The sequence below is a fragment of the Clarias gariepinus genome, chromosome 8 (assembly GCF_024256425.1).
Source record: "Clarias gariepinus isolate MV-2021 ecotype Netherlands chromosome 8, CGAR_prim_01v2, whole genome shotgun sequence".
Classification (NCBI taxonomy): Eukaryota; Metazoa; Chordata; class Actinopteri; order Siluriformes; family Clariidae; genus Clarias; species Clarias gariepinus.
The window spans coordinates 25,447,728-25,469,327 of record NC_071107.1 but is presented as its reverse complement, the minus strand read 5'-3'; the positions used below and the strand labels follow the sequence as shown (position 1 = coordinate 25,469,327).

At 38.0% G+C, this 21,600-nt stretch overlaps 1 protein-coding gene across 2 annotated transcripts in view; it reads left to right on the top strand.

The window, feature by feature from the left end:
• The first annotated feature begins 8,787 nt into the window (after window positions 1-8,787).
• The window catches only part of tjap1 (tight junction associated protein 1 (peripheral)), a 66,042-nt gene continuing 53,229 nt past the window's right edge, over window positions 8,788-21,600 (top strand). For both annotated transcript variants that reach the window (XM_053501676.1, XM_053501675.1), the window contains exon 1: window positions 8,788-9,157. The gene's annotated coding sequence lies outside the window, so the exon portion shown is untranslated. The remainder of the gene's footprint in view (window positions 9,158-21,600) is intronic.

Here is a 21,600-nt window from a genome sequence, read left to right as displayed (position 1 = left end):
CTCTCTCTCTGTTAATATAAACACTGCCTGGCAAAAAAATGTCACACTCTACTATTTTGTCGGATCACCTTGAGCTTTAATAATAGAGCTAATTTCCTGTGGCATTGTTTCAACAACCTTATGCAACTTCACAGCAATTGTTTCCATCGATAGAGCTGTGTAGGCCCTATTCTAGTCTCAATGCATTGTCTGGGTGTGGAAACGCTCTGTGATTTTATACTGTCAGTTTTTAAGATTAAAAGGAAAATTTTATCTATAGATAGAGAGAAAGAGAGAGAGAGATTCAATCCTCCACACCAGGACTAGACTTTGATCTGTTTCTCCAGGCAAACAAGCTCAAAAGCTCAACTTACAGTATCATGTCAGCTTTGTTAGTTTGGAGTAAGTGTCAATCATTTGTAAGTCATATACTGTATGGTGACCAGTGGTAGCATGAAAAAACAGTATACCAGCAGCAGCCGTCATTATTTTCATCAAGGCAGGCAAGTGTATTTCCTTGGTGAGCTGTACTTATGCCATGTCCCTTGTGCGCCTGTGGTTGATCAGTTGCTTGCACAGGGACTGAGTGAGTGAGGTGGTGAAATGTAGCACTATTTCAAATCTGACGTGAGCAGTCTTTGAAGTCTGAAGTCCAGAACTACTTTTATGCCGATGCTGTCATCTGCCGACATCATATGTATGCTGAAACATCAGTCGTATATCTCTCGAGCGTTTTTTGGACTTATCTCAGTTTTCCTTTGGAGGTGAAAAGAAAGAAAGAAGGTTTAACATAAAGAGTAGAAAAGTGGAGGTCAGAATAAGACCAGAAGTTGATGAGTTGCTGAACATGCATGCCATAGCGTCCGTTGCTTAAATAATTTTTCTACTGTATTATTGTGAGAAACGTGGATCTAGCGGAGGGAGGGAGTGTAGTTACTCTATTGTCGTACCTCCTAGTCTTAGAACAAGGCTTTTAAACCGTGTGGAAAGTTGATTGGGGTTGATTGACCTGTCTGTCATTATTGTTTATGACCAGCTGCTTGTACAGCTGCAGTACTGTCATTAGCCCGAATGAGGACCAACTCAAAGCAATTTGCTGATTGCTGATGGGTTCTAATAAGTGTCGTATAATGAGTGCTAATGAATGGCTTCCTATTCAGTGATCCCTGCTGGTATGATTAAGGGCTGCTGAAGTCATTTTAAGAGTAGCATTAATTTTGGAACCAACAAAGTGTGTTTAATTTGCACCAACGCTAATAAGCTAATAAAGACACAGTTAAGATCTTTTATGTGCTCGATGACCAGTTTCTTTCTTTTTTTTTTTTAACTAAGATCCTGCATTCTGTACTCTGGACTGTGTATAATTATTTTTAATCATCTTAAAAGAACATTCAGATCTGTTATCAGACTGACCAAAGTGCTGAATTAATATAATAGTGTACTCTTAACACTCCTAAGCAATTATTTATTCATTTATTTGGGTAAATTGTGATTTCCATAAGAGAACAAATGACTTTGAAGCTAGCATTATATATCACATTACTGAAAAGTGATAATAGAGGAGAGAATAAAAAACAGGGTAAAAAAAATATTCAGTAAGAGATACAGTACTCTGGTCAATTGTCTGTAGCCTTTGTTATGCTGAGTTTAAAGGTCCCCTATTTTTCTCTCCCTCTCACAAACACACACACACACACATATGCACGCACACACACACACACACACACACGCACGCACGCATGCACGCACACACAACCACACACACACACACACACCGGAGACCCATCTCAATGTAATATGCCAAAGAAAGTACATTTTCAAGGTCACCTTTAAGATCTACTAATTATTTTAACCTTTCTCTAATTGGATGTTGAGTGTATCCATCAGTTGGCAATACAATATAATTAAGTGAATGAGAGACACATGCATTTTAATAATAATAATAATAATAATAATAATAATAATAATTATTATTATTATTATTATTGTTAATAAATAATAATAATAATAATAATAATAATAATAATTAGCACAGGAAAGAGAAAAAAAAGCACCTGGGAAAGTACTGTATAAAGAGTTGTTTTGGTACACAGGCCATGCTTTTTTGAATATGTCAGGTTTTAAGCAGAGCTTTTCTATAAATGTCATAAACCTTCAGTGGTCTTCTGCTGTTGTAGCTCATCCACTTCAAGCTTTGATGTGAGGATGTGCATGCTAAGATGCCTTACAGCTGTTGTAAAGGATGATTATTTGAGTTACTACAGACTTTTTGGCAGCTCAGAAAAGGCTTGTCAATCTTCTCCTACCACTTACATTCACAGGGTATTTCAGCCTGCGGTTCACGCACGCACACACACACACACACACACACACACACACAGACAATCCCAGGATATCAACAGTTTCTGAAATACTCAAACCAGAATGTCAAATTAACATTCGTGCCATGATTAAAGTGGCAGAAGTCACTCTGCCAATCTGATGTTCGAATATTAGCTGAAGCTCTTGACCTGTGTTTGTAGGATTTTATGCATTATGCTGTTGCCACATGAATGGCTGTTTGTATACATGTGCACGTTGATAGGTTTCTGGTAAAGTGACCAGTGAATGAATATACACTATATAAAGGAGATACTGAATATATTGAAGTGTATGTTTCATATAGGCTTAGCAGAAGTGCCATTCTTAAGTGAATTACTATATATTACCCATCAAAAAAATTCCCACAGAAGGACAAGAGACTCTACAGTGTGCCTCACACAGTTCATGCCATAAATACTGGTAGTTATCATCCCCTTGTGGCTTCACTTGGTATTGTCAGTGGCATTAAAATAAAGAGAAATATAAAATATTTTGTAATCTACAGGCCCATTTTTAATAAAACTGTCACCTGAGAGAGAGAAAGTACCTAACCGAACAGCATCAGATAAAGTTCTGATTTTTAACTCTCTCGGACACCAGCATAAAACTATAGGTAGGGGACAGGACAGGAAAGCATGGAGGATGCGGGCCTTTAATGCAGCCAAGAGTCGTACACATCTCCTTGAGCATGAACAATTAGAAAAATTAAATTCTTATCTCTCAGCGCAATAAAACACTTAACAGTTTTACAAGAAATTACAAAGAAACACTTTCATCAGATAGTAATGAAACTAGTCATTCATTTATTAGTTATTTGAGACATGTCTGTCCTTGAAAAGCAGACAGGAACACTGAAATGCATTAAGTGCAACAAATGACCTGTAACATGCTATTATGAGGATCATATGGCAGCTCTTTACTGGCTTTAGGCAGAAAGTCCGACTGCTTCCTCTTTATGATTGATATTATTAAACAGATGCCCGTCCATACGCTTCCTTGCATCACTGAAAGAGCAGCAGGGTTCTCCTGCTGTGTCTTAAATAGGTTTTTCAACCATCCAGAACCTGTTCTGACTGTGAAAATCAAACATAGACTTGATTTAAGCCAAAGCTAACGGTGAGCAGACAGCATTGCGATGTTTTACACAGTGCAGTGGGTAACACACACACACACACACACACACACTCACATGATTATACAGGTTTTGTTACTATTCACACATATGGGTAAAGAGCTTCTTGGCTGGACTGTTTGGTTATCAGTGCTTTGATGTGAAATAATATGTTTACACTTGAAACACAGAAAAAAACAGATCCGGCGCTTATCTGTTTGAATGAGCACTTGTTAAAGCTGTTGTTACTATTTAGACAAAACAAAGCTTATCCAGCATATCAAGTATCCACTTGACTGCTGCTGTAGGGGTTGTAAGCACATGGAACAGATTTATTTATATATTTGTATATACAACCCGAATTCCACAAAAGTTGGGGCTTTTAAAAAATATTTGGATAAAAATAAAACTAATAACAAATCACATGAGCCGATATTTTATTCACAATAGAACACAAGAGAACAAAAATGCTTAAACAAGGAAATTTTACACTTTCATCTACTAAATGAGCTCATTTTAAATGTGACGCCTGTTACAGGTTTCAAAAAAGTTGAAAACAACAAAGGGCTGAAACAGCAAGAAAATTTGAAAAGATTAAAAAGTTAATTGACATCAGCTCTCTAGCATGATTAACTATAAAAGGGATGTCTTAGAAAGAGACAATCTGTGAAAGAGTGTGTAAAAAAGTGGAATAACAAAACTTCGCAAAAATAGTGTAAAAACAACTTTCCTAAATGTCAAACGGCAAATGTTTTTTTCACCATCTACAGTGCTAACACCATCAAAAGATTCAGGGAAACTGGAGAAATCTCTGTGCCTAAGACAGAAGATCTTTGTTGGATGCCCGTGGTCTTCGGGCCCTCAGACAACACTGCATCACTCATCTGGATGATTGTGCCATTGACATTACTAAATGGACCCAGGAATACTTCCAGAAATCACTGCAGGTAAACACTATCTGCTGATGCCAACTAAAGCTCTATCATGCAAAAAGACTTATGTGAACGTGGTGCAGAAGCGCTGTTGTCTCCTGTGGGCCAAAGCTCACTTTAAATTATCTGTTTAAAGTGGAAAAGTGTTCTATGGTCGATCGAGTCCAAATTCGACATTCTTGTTGGAAATCATGGACATTGTGTCCTCTTGGCTAAAGAGGAGGGAGACCTTCCAGCATGTTATCAGTGTTCAGTTCAAAAGCCAGCATCTCTAATGGCATGAGGGGTGCAGTAGTGCATACAGTATGGGGAGTTTGCATGTTTTGGTAGGCACTATGAATGCTGAAAGGTATATAAAGCTTTTAGAGCAACATATGTCCAGAAGGCCTTGTATATATCAGCAGGAATGCAAACCCACGTGCTGCAGCTATTACAACAGCATGGCTTCATAGTAGAAGGGTCAGGGTGCTCAATTGGCTTGCTTGTAGTCAAGATCTTTCACCTATAGAGAACATTTGGTGCATCATTGTATGAAAAATACATCAAAGACGACCAGGAACTCTTCAAGAGCTGAAAATCTATATCAGGCAAGACTGGGACAAAATTCCAAAACACCAAAACACCAGAAACTCATAACTTTAATGCCCAGACAACCTGTTTTCATGGTGTCTGATCTGAGTTTAAATGAAATGTTTGCACAGTAAGAAGCGTTGACTCCAGTAAATCCATGTTGGCAGGTGGCAGGTGCTGACCTGATTTTCCTGATACATTTTCCAGTTTTGAATGAAATGCAAATAACGTTTCACCACTGACCGGCTCCCTGTCATGCCTCAAAGCAGCAGGTTTGAGGTCAGCAAACCATGACCTTTTCTAGGGCCATGTGTTCACCACATGCTGTTCTGAGGTCAGTTGTCTCTCTGTGACAGGACAGTGCAACAGTAGTAAGCCACCTTCTGGCACTAGCTGTCAGAAGTAGGGCCTTTAACATAAGTAGGGCCTAGTGATCACCCAAGTCTCAGAAAATGGCATTTGAATGGCCTAACATTGTCATAGAGAATCCTCAGCGTATAAGTTTTATAATAAGCCTGAAATTCCTGCATACATTACTCTAATTACATATTACATAAGAAACAAAACAACGAATTGTGCTGTTATATAAAAATAATTCACTATGGGGAGGTGTGATGCTTCCAACTCAAAGCTGATTTCCAACAACTAGTCTGTCTCTCATGCACCATTTTGCCAATTCTTTTTTTTTATTTTTATTTTTTTACAATTCTCAAAGTCACACACATAAAACATAAAAAAACTTTTCATGGTAGAAACTCGAATGTCCTTATGATGGATAGTTTACTGACAGTTACAAACTACTAACATGTAATAAGTAATAAGTAGCATAAATAACACATAAATGTCTCATTACAGAAAGGTCGACTATATCAACATTTATCTGTTAATTAACAGCGCTTGTTTACTGCTTGTTAATAATCTTTGATTAAGTGGAGTGTCTGCTGTTCAAGTCCATGTTAGTTAATTGTTGCTATCACTAGGTTTATTTACTTGACTTATTATGCTTTCTTTAATCTTTGATTCTTGACAATCCATCGCATGGCACCGGCACATACACGCTTATTCACACACTACATGTAATGTAATGTTGGGAACGCCACCAAGCATGGGGAGAACGCACAAGCTCCATGAACACATACCCAGAGACGGAATCAAACCCTGTGGTGTGAGGCCACAGTGCTAACCACTTGTAATCATTTAAAATTTAATTTACAGTCAAAACTACTATTAAGTCATATTAGACTGAAAAAAAAGTTAATCATCACCTTTTGACCAATCAGATTTGAACATTCAGCAGGGATATGTAATAAATTGTTATAAGTGCCTCTGAAACACAGAAGAGGAAAAAACATGTAAGAAAAACTATGTGAAAAATTTTTCTGAACCAGGATTTATAAAAGTTGAGCTTTCCCAGACATGGTTGGTGTTGTTTTCTAAAGTTCTGTTTCCAAAGCTGTTTCCTCTTTCAGGGCTGTGGTGAGGGAAATGTGGGCCAAGAGTCTAACAGCTGAGACAGTGATTCACAGTAACTTTTGGCCAAAAGAGAGAAAAAAAACTTACTGATTGCATAATTGATCTGCAAGTCTTGCATTCCTCATGGCCTCTCTTGTCACTTAAGATCAACAGAACCCATGACTGCCATCTGGTGCTGGTGTTCTTCCTATGAGAAACTGTAGTCTCTTCTACACAGTATTGATGCCAACATGTGGCCATGTAAATTACTCTGCTCAGAGTGCCTGCTATTGTAGATTCTTATTTTTACATGTTATATTTTTACACACAGGAATTACCAAAGAACACCAATGTATATCTTCTGTAGTCTTCATTTCGTCATATTCATATTCAGAGAACCCATTCCTGAAAAAAATAGGGTCAGGCAGGAACACTTAAACATCACAATAGTCTTTTGCAGGGCATTTAACTTAAATAAGATTCTTCATCGTCTTCATCTTCTATATTGCATATCCTGTACAGGGTCTCAGAGCCCTGGAGCCTATCCCAGGAGACTTGGGGACTGAGGAAGCAGTTTCTCATAGTCTAAAACAGTGATTACATGTCTACTACTATTCATCGATTCAACATTATCTTCCTCTATAACCAGGTCCAATCCTGTTCTATTAACCAACTGGACTTGAGCACACCTAACTGAAGGATTATCCTTACATCTCAAGTTTTCAATCAACCTTATTTCGTAAGTGGGTGGCACAGTGGCGAACACCCAGGACAGGGTGCCAATCCATCACACACTACTGTATGGACAATTCGGGAACTCCATCCGCAAAATAATAATCTGCAGGAAGAAACCCACCAAGCATGAAGAGAACATGCAAACTCTGAAGGGAAACAGTGCACAAACTTTATCACCAAGCCTCGGAGTACGTGCTTGTTGATTTAACTTGTTGATTTGACGGTTTGGGATTCCGGCTTCTCCAAAGCGGTTTGGAAAAAAAAAAACGAGAGGTAAGAACTATTCATATGTATGTCCACGTCTGTCTGTGGTGAATTGGTAAATCTAAAATGCATATTTGTTTTTATATTTATTTTACTTTTATTATTATTTTTTGCCATAATCCAACCGCTAATAATAAATGGCGATCAACGGAGAGAACATGCAAACTCCAAGAACACAGGACCAAAGTGGGAATTGAACCCTTGACCATAAAGGTGTACTACAATAGTGCTAACCACTATGCCACTGGGGTTTAAGTAGGATGTCATAGAAATCATGTCATAGAAATCTTGATGGGGGGGCCTCCGAGTGGCACACAAACGCCTTATCATCTGGAGATCGCGTGTTCGATGCTGTAACCTCTCGCAGCCGGAGGTCTAGAGAGAGTTGATTGGGCGAGCCCTCTTTCAGAGGGGAGGGATGAGAGGTACTTAGTGCTCCCACATTAATCACGACTCTTCAACCAATCAGGGGCGTCTGTGAGCTCAGATTTGAGAAAAATCTGGGAAAAATCTAAAGAAAAAAATACAAATCTTGAGTGGGACTGAGGAAATTAACCGCAGTTTCTAATAGCCAACAACTACTATTCCTATTCGATTTAACATTACCTTCCTCTATAATAGATTGTGTACATGTATGTGTGCTCCCTGTGATTAGTGGGTCTTCACTGGGGTACTCCGGTTTTCACCCAGAGATGTGTAGATTAGATTAATTGCCGTTTCAGACAAAAGACATACCTGTTTCTTAGATATTTAGGTTAATCCACAAAAACAAACAAACAAAAAAAAACCACACATTTCCCAACTATGGTACTTAGTAACTTAGTAAGCAATGTATGGATGTATACAATGACATAAGCTTCAAAGCACTTTTGTAACTCGCCCTGGATAAGGGTGTAACCAAATGCCTAAATATAAATGGAGGTCCACTTGTTCTGTTTTTGGATCAGGATTGGTCCTGATTATAGAGGCAGGTAATGTTACATCGATAGGAATAGTAGTTGCAGTTACTAAGCTGCCATTAACTTCCTCAGTAGCAAACATCAAGATTTCTATGACACGATTCGTTCCTACTTAAACCCTCAAAGTATAAACTATTTAGCGGATTAGTTTTCATTGCAAAAGCCAGCATTTAAGTGTTTAAACGTCAAATCTGCATCAAGGCAGCATCTCAAACCGCGTGCCACAGCACTAAAGTGGTTGTAGCATCACTACCCCTTCAGTGTTATCGCAACCCGTGTAGTAGTAGTAGTAGTAGTAATAGTAGAAGTAGTGTAGGACGCGGTTTGGGACGCGGCCCATATCCTTAGTCCCACCTGCTCTCCGCTCGACTGGATAACGTCAGGCCGCGCGCGCTGCGTGGGGATTCCTCAGGATTACCCGGCGTGCCCCGCGGGAAAGATGGCGCTGGGAGAGAGAAGAAGAGGAGAACTTTAGTTCGGGTCTTAAACAGCGCACTGTCAGTGAGGGCTGTGTAACGGCGCTTGGGTTGTTTCGTTGGAGGCAAGGAACGCGTGAGGAGCGGATTTCGGCGTCTTTAGTCTTGCCGTCGGACGCGCGTAGAGACGTGAGCTCACGTTACATGACGAACTGTGCGACTCATGACGATAGCAAGTGTTAGCAAAGCGGGCGAGCTGGTGCTGACGGGAAACAGTGCACAAACTTTATCACCGAGCCTCGGAGTACGCGCTTGTTGATTTAATCTGACGGTTTGGGACTCCGGCTTCTCTAAAACGGTTCGGGGAAAAAACAGGAGGTAAGAACTGTTCATATGTATGTGAACGTCTGTCTGTGGTGAATTGGTAAATCTAAAATGCACATTTGTTTTTATATTTATTTTATTTTTTTATTATTATTTTTGCCACAACCCAACCGCTAATATTAAATGGCGATCAACACACCCAGTAAACTGTAAGGCTGATGTTGGAATAAACCTCGCTAGTCCTGATCTCGTACAGTTTGTTCAGATCGAGATTCATCCAGATTAATCAGTGACTTTGCGCTAAACAGGCGGAACAGATCCGGAGGTGGGTTTTAATCTTCGTCGTCCACACCGAGGAGACTGCTAACAGCCTGAGGGTGCGAAAATCAACCCGAAATTTCGCTTTCGCATTCATTCTCAGTTCGGCTAAAATCTTCATGAAGAGGAGCTGAACTGATTCTTAATGTCAAAATTGTACATCTAAACTAACAAGCACACGACTCTCCTATAATACCATAATAATAATAATAATGATAATAATAATAATACAGGGTTTAGATGTTCACCCTGGTGCACTTGACTCTCTGCAGTAACAGGAGCATTGTTATTTTCTTACTGACGTACGACACTTTAATCAATGAGTACTAATTGCAATGAACATCGATCCTGAGTTAAGGGGGTATAAGTGTGTATGTCAAGATTCAATCAGTTAATGTGTAGAAGTTAAAGCAATCAATTATGAAAGTCTTTCAGTTTAGAGAGAACCGGTTATTTGAGTTGAATTCTACATCAGCTCCATTTCCATGTTCAGGTTACCTAAATGGCGACTTAATCCATTTCTACAATAATGAATGAAGCTTCATCCTGGAGAATGAGTTTGACAAAAAAAATCCATTCAAGGATACAGATTTCAATTTATCCAAGTGTTACAGTGTAAATAATGCTCGGATAAATCTAATCCAATCTGTCATTAAAGCCCCATCATCTGTGTTTTTATATATATTTATGCTAATTTCATATATGACAAATTTATTTTACTCTATCTGTCTATCTATCTATATACAGTACATGGCCTCGTATAGGAATCTTGCAGAGATTTTAAAGTTTCAGAGATTTTTGTACTTGGAAATAAGCAAACACAATTGAATCACAGCTCACAAGACATGTCACAGGGACTTAAAATGTAAAAGCTGAAGTGACCTACATTTATCAGATTTGTGCCAGGATACTATATAAGCGCAAAACAAATTAGATTAGTTACATTAGATTGGTTAAAAAAATGACAAATCTGTATGTTAGAACTGTTAGAAGTGAAAATAAAATACAATTCATCCAGTTTAATTCATTTATGTTAAAGGCTCCGTTCACATTACCAGCTTGAAGTTAATCAAATCAGATTTTTTTATACTAATGTGACATAGATCAGATTTTTTTTAATACATGTCTGAATGCATAAATCTGATGTTTTGCATATCAGATCTGAATAACTTTCGGATGTCGATATAGATCGTAGATTGGATATAAACAGTATGTGGTCATGTGACTCGAATAAGAAAATTCAAAGCCTCTGCGCAAAAAGCATGACATGCTGACGTCATCAGTCAGCACCGGCAGTGCTGGGATTTCATAGCAATGCTAGCAGTAGCTGCTGAAACAGCTGAAGCAAGGCATCTGGCTTTCTTCCTTCTGCTGGACCTTAACAAATACAGCTGATTAACTGCCTGTCATCCTTCAGAGCATTTTTTGCTTTTACGTATTTTTGCTAAAATCTCAAAGACAAGGCAAAGATGTATGAATGTGCACGTGTATGCTGTTTCAGAGGACAGGTACATTCACATTATAGACAGATACGGCAGTCTGTAATTATGAATGTGAACTCATGCAAATCCAAAAAAAAAGAAGAAAGAAAGAATCAGAATTGAACTTGAATTCAATTGATTTGGTTTATAAGGTGAACTTAGCCGTTAGGTCTCTTTACTTGTGATCATCTCTTTTTTTTTTTCATGTGGGTAAGGGAAATCAGTGTAAGTGGTTTTGATATAGAAATTTGTCGTCTGCTGAATGATGAATAATATGATGAATATGGCAGTAACCTGAGAATAATAATAATAATAATAATAAACAAATAGTGTGTAGAATAGAAGGACTGATGTTTGTCACAAACTCATCATGCGCAAACTGTATTAGGCCGTGGTATCTGTAGCCCATCTGTAGCCCAATGCTGTTGTGAACACTTTAGACTTGATGTGTTTCTTAAGTATGATTTTCTTTTTATCAAAGCACCAGTCCCCTCACATAAGTTCTGCAGAAAAGTAAAAAAAAAATACTGTTTAAGACAGTCTTACACAGTAAGTAACAATAAGCATTTTCTGACCTATAGAGTTTTTAATACCACTTCTATTAGTTGGATTGACAGAGTGCAATCAGAGTTATTAATCTCAAAGAGAAATTGTAAAAAAATATTTGTCAGGACTACTAACAGTGTTTTTAAATCATTAAACGTTTAATTGTAAAATGTTGATCGTTAAAATGTTAGCCTTTTCAGTTGGCATTTAAGCTGACCTTCATTTGTGTTGAAGTTTGATGTTTAAACAGTAAAGCTGTACTCACCTGTAAAGTCTTGGGGGCTGAATGATGCTGTGATTGCACTGCACTTTTTTGTTTTCCCTTTACTGCTAAAGATGTTAGTCGCTGGATATGCAGCTCCTGAGTGCACTGCTAATGTGTAGTGTCGGAATGGGAGGTTTATCAGTTAAGAAGTGTAAAAGGGTTTGTTTAAAGTAGTGTCATTGGTAGCACAGGTTACCTGCTAAAGGTGCCCTAGACGAGTTTGTAGGAGGGGGTTGAAAGATGGAGATAAGCTTGTGTGATGTAAACATTTTAAACTTTCTCATATGATCTTACTCTAATTATATTACATTACATTACTAGAAGCTTTAGACATTTTGCATAAAAGCTTTCCAGTTTGACTTTGTGGATATGCTATAATACAAAAGCTTTCTTTGTTTCAGTAAACGGGAGATGAGCCAGTCAGCATATGAATCCGCAATGTCTGATGGTCATGCAAGCGTATTGAACTCTGTTATTACCTGGCGCACACTGGGAAATATTCATGAAGAATGTTTTCAAGTTATTCATGGGAAGTAAAATACATCAAGGCACATCTGAATTGAATAACAGTATACAATTATATAGTTAACATTAATTACCTGTTAATCCTTAGTTGAAAATTAGACCGTGATGAAATGCACTGGGTTTATTTTAGTCAGGGCTTAAAGCTTTGAGCGGCAGATCACTGGTGAAAATGTCAGCCATGGGGACATTAAAGCATTACATCTAAAACTGTACTGTTACTTATAACATTGAGCTGAGTTTTTGTAATCGCTGCTGACAGCATACAGTTCCCAACTGCATAGCTGATATTATTTTATCCTCCTTTACTTTTTACAAACAGTGGAAATGCTGGTTTTCCTGTCGTCTTTTTTTTTTTTTTTTTTGCCTGTTGGTTCTGGAAGTCATTGGTTATTCACAAGTAGAAAAAAAAATTTGTGTTGCTCAGGTCTGGATGGGGAATGATGAAAATTTGATAAATGTATAGTTGTACATGTATGTATGATGCACGGTGCACTCTTTTTCCCTTTTGGAGTTGTGAAAAGTGATTTTCTGCTTCACAGCTGATTATATATTCAGCTATTAGCATCCTTTATGAGGTTTTGACATTTCTGTGCCAGCTGTGTTTGGATACACTTTGGGTGAGCTCCATAATTGGAGCTTGTATAGCGGAGTGGTTCGGTAAAGTGTGGCAGTGAAATCGGGGCTGCAGTTTTGTGCTAATGAGGAGAGACGAGGCACAGGCTGGTGCACTCTGACACACTGTCAAATCATCACACTTTTTATCTAAGCAGTTGTGTTTTTTATTTATTTATTTATTTATTTTCAAATTATGTTACTGGATAAAGAACTTAGGCATGCGATTGATTAGCAAGTAGTGCCTTTCATGACTTTTATGTCTGTACTGTGAACAGGGCATGTTAAGGTGACACTGAGTAAGTTTTGCATCTAAAATATTGCAGTAGGCAACGTTTATATTTCATCATTTGAACCTCGGGCATGATGCTGTCTAAGCACACAGTTGAGGGTTTATGGACCTTACTCGTGTTGGCTCTCTGGCAGTTTAAAACCTGTCATTGGAGTTTTTGCTTCTCCACAACACCACTGTGTTATTAGGAAGCACTTGTGTGGTTACTGAGCATGAAGCGCACGTCAGTCCGGAGAACATCAAACTATTAGCCTGGCTCCATGCGGTTATTTGTTGTTTTTATATTACGAGGAACTGACCAGTTATTGTCGTGCTTAGTTGTAAGATGCATATGTTTGCAGCACCATTTTATTGTTGTATAGATGCAAGAAAGTTTTACATTGCCATCTACATTTCTGCTTTGTTTGTTCTGTGGATTTACTTACACAGATTTGGTGAACGTCATGATGTTTAAGATGATTGTGGAAGGGTCTGCATAAGCGTCACTGAGTCTGCAGCTGTGTGTGCGTTTGCACGACTGTTTGTGTATGTGGATGCACTCCTTTTCTCAGCCGTGCCCCAGTCATGGTGAAATGCTCTTTAATAACAATCATTTAATTCTTGTGCACATTAGCCCCTCATCTGCCCACTCTCATTGTTAGCATGTCAGGGCTGTGTTTTATATTTGCTGCTTCAATCCAGTTATCTGTGGCATGAAGTATAACCATTGCATTTTGTCTGACACCACTAAAGCTTTACACTTCCAGATTTGCAAATTTTTATTCTTTTGCAAATATTTTTTTTATTCCTCTGCCAGCGCCCCAAGGTCTAACCGAGGGTTAATTCTATCACCATCTCATATGTCCGTCCAGGTCACCTAGAAGTTTCTTTAAAAGGAAAATGTTTTCATATTGAGCATACCTTACATGCTATAATGACTGAGGTCAATCAAACAAAAAAGCACTGTGTAGTAAAAAAAAAAAAAAAAAGAGTAAGAAAAAGAATCAGATCTGCAGGAGTCATTTACACACAACTTAAAAAAAAAAAAAAAAAAATATATATATATATATATATATATATATATATATATATATATATATATATATAAATGGTTCAAGTAACTAGCTTTTATGCTCACTCTTCCTAAAAAATAATTTTAAGCATCTATAATAGTCTACATTTCAAATTTCTTTTGTTTTATATCAGAGTTTGCATTTGAAGCACCACTTTGCTTATAAACTAAACTAGAAATAAGCTTTAGTGTGATGAAGTTAACTTCATCCTCAATGCCTTTAAAATTAAACATGTCCCTCAAATTAAATGTCGACATTTCAAATTAAGCCTGACATTTCCTCAGTACACTGCCTAGGAGAATATCAAGCCTTAAATTTATGGTGACTCATAATATCGATTCACAAAGTGTTTAGGTTGCCTTTAAGGCAGTTTAATCACTTAAATATATAAAGAGGCAGATTTGCCCAAACTGGCGCTTTTATTGGAGGGAAAGAAAAAAAACGGCCTGCCTTCCTTTAGCACATTATTATTTGTATATTTATTATTTTGTATTTTCTATTGACATGTGTAACGTATTCTGATTTACTAGATATGTGTACCACCTGGGCAAAGAGCCATTCGTTCTCACATGAGTTTCACTGAATTTACAGAACTGTCTACTGCACGTACTGGTGCGTTCACACACACTGGGACTGGTGCTGGGAGCTTGACTCTTGTATCTCAGCACGGCAACTTTACTCCTGAGGTGGTACAGAAGCTCAGAGATGGCCAAACATTCTCCTGTCCTTTCTGTGCATGTTTAGCATGTGATTTTGTTAAAACATAATTTTTAACAAATCTACTTACAATAATCAGGCTGGGCTGATTTCAGTCACGTCACCTGTCCAAGTACAGTCGTTATTAGTCATTTTAGACCGAGACACTGTCTGGTTGTATATTAGGAACCCCGGGGGTGGTAGTGTCGGTTGCAAGTGCCATCTTGCAATGGCACCTCAGCTGCCAACACATAGCAGGACATTCATTGACTCATACAGTATGACGCGCTCTCTCTGTTCCTGTCTCCTGCCCAGTGTCTTGTTCTGTTTCCTCTGAATTTGGAGCCCCTCCAGTCAGCCTCCAGTGCCGACACGATTTTCCCTAAACCTGTCCAGGAGCTGTGTTGAGAGATTTTTGCACAACTGCAAAAAAACAACAATAGTAAGTTTTGTGGTGATGCAGTTGTTTCTGATGTTTCCCTGATTCCCAGATTATTCCGAGTTTTAATAAATTGGGTAGCATTCTTTCACACAGACTAAGAGCCTATTTATGTCAGTAGTGTGGCTATGCTACTGTATCACATTGCAGTGGTAATGTAAGTGATCTAGAACTCGAGCTGACGTAAAGAAGTATGGGTAATCCTGTCTGTTCTATGAATATCCTCCCAGGCTAAAGTGACTCAGATCGAATTTTGTACCCAAACGTGACGTGTATATTTATATATTTATTTTTTTAAAGGGCTGTCTGAACGCACAAATCCTGAAGTTTTTTCAGCTCAGATTTGTCAATAGAGAGAAAGGACCATCAGTGGTTTGGTGGATACCTGGGGCAATGAGTCTGTCCAAGCAAACCTGAAGGTAACTTATAGGAACAGAGCAATGTTTGAGATAATTTCGAAGGAAATGACAAAATGTGAAGGTGTATGGGTGTGCGCATGCGTGCCGTTACAGATGTGTTCGTTGATTTCATAATTACAAATGACAATGTGAATTTTTATGTGTTGTGAATCTGATCTGACAACAAAAAAAAAAACATCAGAATTGAACAACATGGCCTTTAGTATGAGCTTGGCTTAAGACATTCGACAACTTTAACTCTCATGTCTCAAAATTACTCCTTTATCCTGTAACGCAAAGCTTTCTGCAGCAGTCCCAAGATTGCCTTAAGCTCCACTGATCCCTGGCACCTCGGCAGATTGCGTATTATGTCTGGTTGAGTGCATCCTTTCCAAGGAGCAGTGAATCAAACACGAGGAGCTAAAAAATAGCCGCTTCAGCATTGTTCTGACCTCCCACGAGGTTGACCAGTACTAAAGAGATAAAAAGTGATTTGCAAATATCTCTAGCTCTTATGCTGCAAATTTCTGTTTTTTTTTGGAAAGCATATATATGTATGTACGCGTGTGTGTATGTATGTATGTGTGTGTGTGTGTGTGTGTGTGTGTGTGTGTGTGTGTGTGTGTGTAATATATATATATATATAAGAAATACAGACACGTACATGCATTCACATCTACATCAGTGCTCATTTGTGGATTAGACAGACACATGTTAATGAATGCCTTTTTCATTTTGATTGTGCTTTGGCACACTTCCTGGTGTTCTCGATAGCTGGCAGCAGGTAGCACAGCTCGTGAGAATTGCTTGAATCTCTGCAGCTCTGCCTTTTTAACCAATGACAGTATCTTCAGCTGTTGTGTCTCACGATATTGCTTCCAAATTTCGCTCCCTGTAAATTTTCTTATTTCTGATTTGTTTTCTTTTCATCTTGTTTCTGTTCAGGAGGCATACTTCATAGAAAAGAAGTAGAGGCTTAACTACAACGACGATTGTTTGCCATGCAGAAATGTTACTGTGTATCGTGGACATGATGTCAGCATTTTATTGCTTATTCATCTAATGTAATTGAACACTAAAGGTCCCAATCAGTACATCTCGTTTGTATTCTTTCTTGGAGAGCCTGCGCCGTTACTGCGAATGATCTGCACTTGACCGATAGCTCTGGATCACAATAGATTTGTTTATATAAACCTTTCCACTAATAATTGGAATAAAAATGCATGGTGTAAACACCTCGATCTCAGTCTGAACAGTCTGACCCAATCTGGCCTGACCAAAATTAATATTCAATCTGAATGAGAGCGGGGGTGTAAACCTTTCGACACACTACGTTAGGTGATGTGACGAGCTTCCTGGAGAGAATTGTTGCTTCCTTCTTAAAAACTCTCTCCTGCCTTTCTTTACTGTCATCAATCGGGTCTATGGCTGAGGAAGGGGCACAGATAGGCTCACCACATCATACATACTAAAGCATCTAATCTTCGGTTCTATTTGCAGCAGATTAAAGGCTTCGGTGTTGTAAGATCTACTTTGCACATATCAAAAAAGTTATATGCTGATGAAATATTTTGCATATAAACCCAGTTACGTTGGAATCTCCAATCAGAATGATTTTGGAATAAAATAAATATTGTCCATGTAAATGTGATTGACACGTTATGTGTATATTACGATTAGTACAATAATGTTACAGTACAATAAAATTGATCATGCAGTTTAATCAATTATGCAATTCAGTCAATCTAATCTAATTGAGAAATTCCTTAAATATACCATACATTAAAAAAATTTTTTTTTTGAAAATACAAACTACTTCCATCATCTTTAAAATATGCATGTTGTGAGATTATTGCTTTTTCTGCTTTGAGTTTATGGGCGCTTGGTGCATTACTGGACCCTACCAGATTAGAGTGTGGAGCAGATGATTGCCAGTATTTAAAAAAAAAAAAAAAAGATAAATTATCATTTGTACAACACATGACATTTAAACAACCAACAACACAAATTTCACAGCATTTCAATGTTTATTAACTGCTTGAAACAAATCAGGCAAACATATTAGTGCTATTGAATCAAAAATCACAATGTCCGAAAAAAAATCCAATCAAATGTCAACCCCTGATTCACAGCTCTAATGATTACACAACCAGATTATAATGGTTGAAAACAGCTCTTCCATAGATTTACAATCTACACCAACCTTGCACCCTGATCCCTGAACAATTTTCCACTTTTCCCTTCAGACATGTAGTTGTCTTGCGCAGTCAATAACTTGTATGTACTTTGTTCTTCGCATGGCTTTATGAAGGTGTTTGCTAACAGCTTTTAATTTGGGTTGGATACCCTGAGGGTGCAAGATAGTAGAAATATAATAAATTGGCAGTAAAAGTCAAAAAGCCTACATGGATTAGACGTCTCTTTGTCCAGTCCTCTCTGTGGTCTCTGCGAGATTTTTCAGCTCATAGCTCATATTACACCTGGCTGTTAGACATAAATCCAGCCAGGGGACAAGAATTTCACTGCAAACTTCCAGAGAAATGGCACACTCCAGGAAAAAAAAAATCAAAACCACTGTTGCAAACACAACTACTCACCTCAAAGATTCTGTCCTCCTCCAGGGATACATCTGGAAAATGGCAGAGTTTCGGGAGAAATAGTGTAGAATTGAAATAAAAAAAAAAATAAAAAATTTATACAAAACTCATTTTTGTAGCAGTAGAGAGGGTGGGTTTGGCGAGGTGTGGAATCATAACGCTAATTGGAAAAGTCAATTAGCATGGACAATAATAGGCTAATGAGTAAAATAAAATAGAAATGCACTATATGGCCAAACGTTTGTAGACATGTAATGCTCTTATGTGCTTGTTAAACATCCCACAGAAGATCCAAGGTCTCTTTTTGCTGTTTGAATAACCTCCACTTTTCTGAGGATGCTTTCACTAGATCTTTGACAAGTGGCTTGTGCTTGTTCAGCCAAAGCGTTACTCGCGTCATGTGCTGTCTGTGTGAGGAGTCCTGGTGTGCAGTCTGCGTTTCTCTGTCTGTCGTAGCTTTGTCAAGGTCGCTCAAGTTCTTGCACTCAAACCTTATGGAGCTCACTTTATGCACAGGAGCATTGTCATGCTCAAACAAGTTTTGGTTGAAATTGTAACGTTACAATATATAGACAAGGGAGGGAGATGGTTGATTCAGTTATGACTCGTGATGCTCATATCATCACACTGATTCCAAAATCTTTAAAAAAAATTTTTTTTACATTTGTAATAGAGATGAACCGGTCGATCAGCCAGTGACCAGAATTGGCTGGTTTTCAGTTTGATTGGCCGTGACCGGTGATCAGCTGATCAGCCTCATATATTAATGTTTCTGTACCGAGCAAGCATTGCATGCTTATTGTGTTATATTATCAAGAGTTGTGTGTGTAAAAAGCTCCTGATCTGCCTTTTTTCCCCAAACTTTCAAATCCACTTGTTCTACGCGCTTATACCAGACTCAAACCACTGTGATCACAAATTAGTCAAAAATTGCGTGTTAGAAGTTGCATGCACCCGCATTCTTGCAGCCAAACAGGCCCTGCACTTACCGTCAACTTGAGTTTAGGGCTGCAACAACTAATCGATAAAATCGATAATTATCGATAATGAAATTCGTTGTCAACGAATGCCGTTATCGATTAGTTGGGCTGCGCACGTTACTGAGAAGCGCGACCCCAAGATGCACAAATACACACAGCCGCTCGCGCGATGGAGGTTACAGAAGCGCCGGCAGGAAAAAGCGCGCGCCCCGAGTCCTCCAGGGTCCGGGAGTGATTTACATTAAACGCCTCTAAGAAGACGGTAACCTGCACGCTATGCAAGACCGAGCTTACATGGCATGTCATGCACGAACACTTAAAGAGAAAACGTGTTGGTGTTACGGATAGCGAAACGTCAGCAGAGTCAGTAAAAACTGTATCTCCATCGTGTAAAAGTTGTATAGTTTAAGTGCTTTTAGTTTCAACTGTTTGCTAACTTCGGGACAGTCGCGCGCTAGATCTGTTCACGCGCTACTCGCGAGCATTACATTGCGCAATCACCTCACGAGCAATAGTGATTAGTTACATGGCGCTATTTTAGATCAGCTTAATTTACACGGTGTAAATAACAGTAGAATATTACATTTAGTGATTGTTGTGATTTTCAGCGAATGCAAATAATAGTACATTTGTGACTATTAGCTTTTTGCATTTATACAGTTTTTTTTATAGTCCACTACAAAGTTAACTTGTAATTTACTGTGGTTTTACTTGTGCATACATCATTTTATTATACAAAATTACATTATTTTAGCTGTTTGTCTTATCAACTGAATATATCAGTGTATTTTTTAACTATATATATATATATATATATATATATATATACTGTATATATTATATACTACATTTCATTTAAGGTTTAAAATGTCCAAATTAAACATTATTAACTCTATATGTGGCTTTTGCATTTTTTAAAGTTTATTTTTATACATAAATAATACCCTGATTTATGTTTTTTTAAAATAGTTATAAGCGAAATATCTAATGAAAGAAGCGGTTAGGTTTTATCCGATTAATCGATTAATCGAAAATATAATCGCCCAACTAATCGATTATCAAAATAATCGTTAGTTGCAGCCCTACTTGAGTTTTGTGACTTTGGAGGCATTTAAGATGGCAAACGTCAATGATTCTTTATGGTAGAAGTGACTTATTTGCAATGGTTTAGAAACAATAATAATGGCAGATGACAGATATTTGTGGTGCTAGTTTATATTGTTTGCTAAACTTGGCTTTTAAGCAAGAAAACTAATTAAAAAAAAAAATAAATAAATATATATATATATATATATATATATATATAAATATAAATAGGAACAGTCTAATTTTAATTAATTATTCCACTTGCATTACAATGTTTAAAATTGTAACATTTGGGGAAAATTTTAAATTGAAATATTTATAAAATCATGAAATTTATAGCTTCCACATTAAGGCTACTACCAATCAGTCAGGGAAAGCCGAAGTCTATCACGTGTTTCTTCTAAACCATGTGATGCCAGCCGGCCACCTGCAAGCTGCTCGCTCACGCACCGTTGGGGCCAGCGCAACACACTCAGAGGACAGCATTATCCGCATCTTCCGCTTGCGTGAGCTCATAGATGCCTATGATTGGCCGTGATTGATGTGAAAGCGCTAAGTGCCCACCCCGCTGAGAGAGCTCAGTTAATCAGCTCCCTCTAGCTGCAAAAGGGTCCAACCCCACCCAGGAATCGAACTAGTGATCTCCAGATGATAGGGTGTGTACTGTACCACTGCGCCACTTGAATCGCAGTTTTAATCAAATCGGCATCAGGGCATGGTGGTATCGTATCGGTTGCTGACTGGTGATTCTCATCCTTACATCCTGTATGATTGTGTGCCTCTATCCTGATAGTAGTTTGGGTAAGAACCATACATGGGTGTGATGGTCAGGTGTCCACAAGCCTCTGGCTGTAAATTTGTAGTGTAAAACATCTGGTATCATCATTTGATATTCATGTAAGGGGGAGTAATCAACTCTCACCAGGTAGCCGGTTCATTAATAAGTTTGCTTGCCGGAGGTAGTATAGATGTTTTTATTTATAAATTTTTTTGGGGGATGTTAAATTATCAATCTTTAAACAGTGTTCTGGAGTGAACGGCAGGACCAGAAGTTCTTATACAATATCTCTGAGATCTCCCTACTTTTCTAGCAGTTCTCACCTTTGTAAGTCAGTGCCCTGATCAGCATTTTATAAGATTTTATATAACATTTTGTACCCTAATGCATTTTCATTAAAAAAGCCTGGACAGTCATTAAGTGCACGTTTAA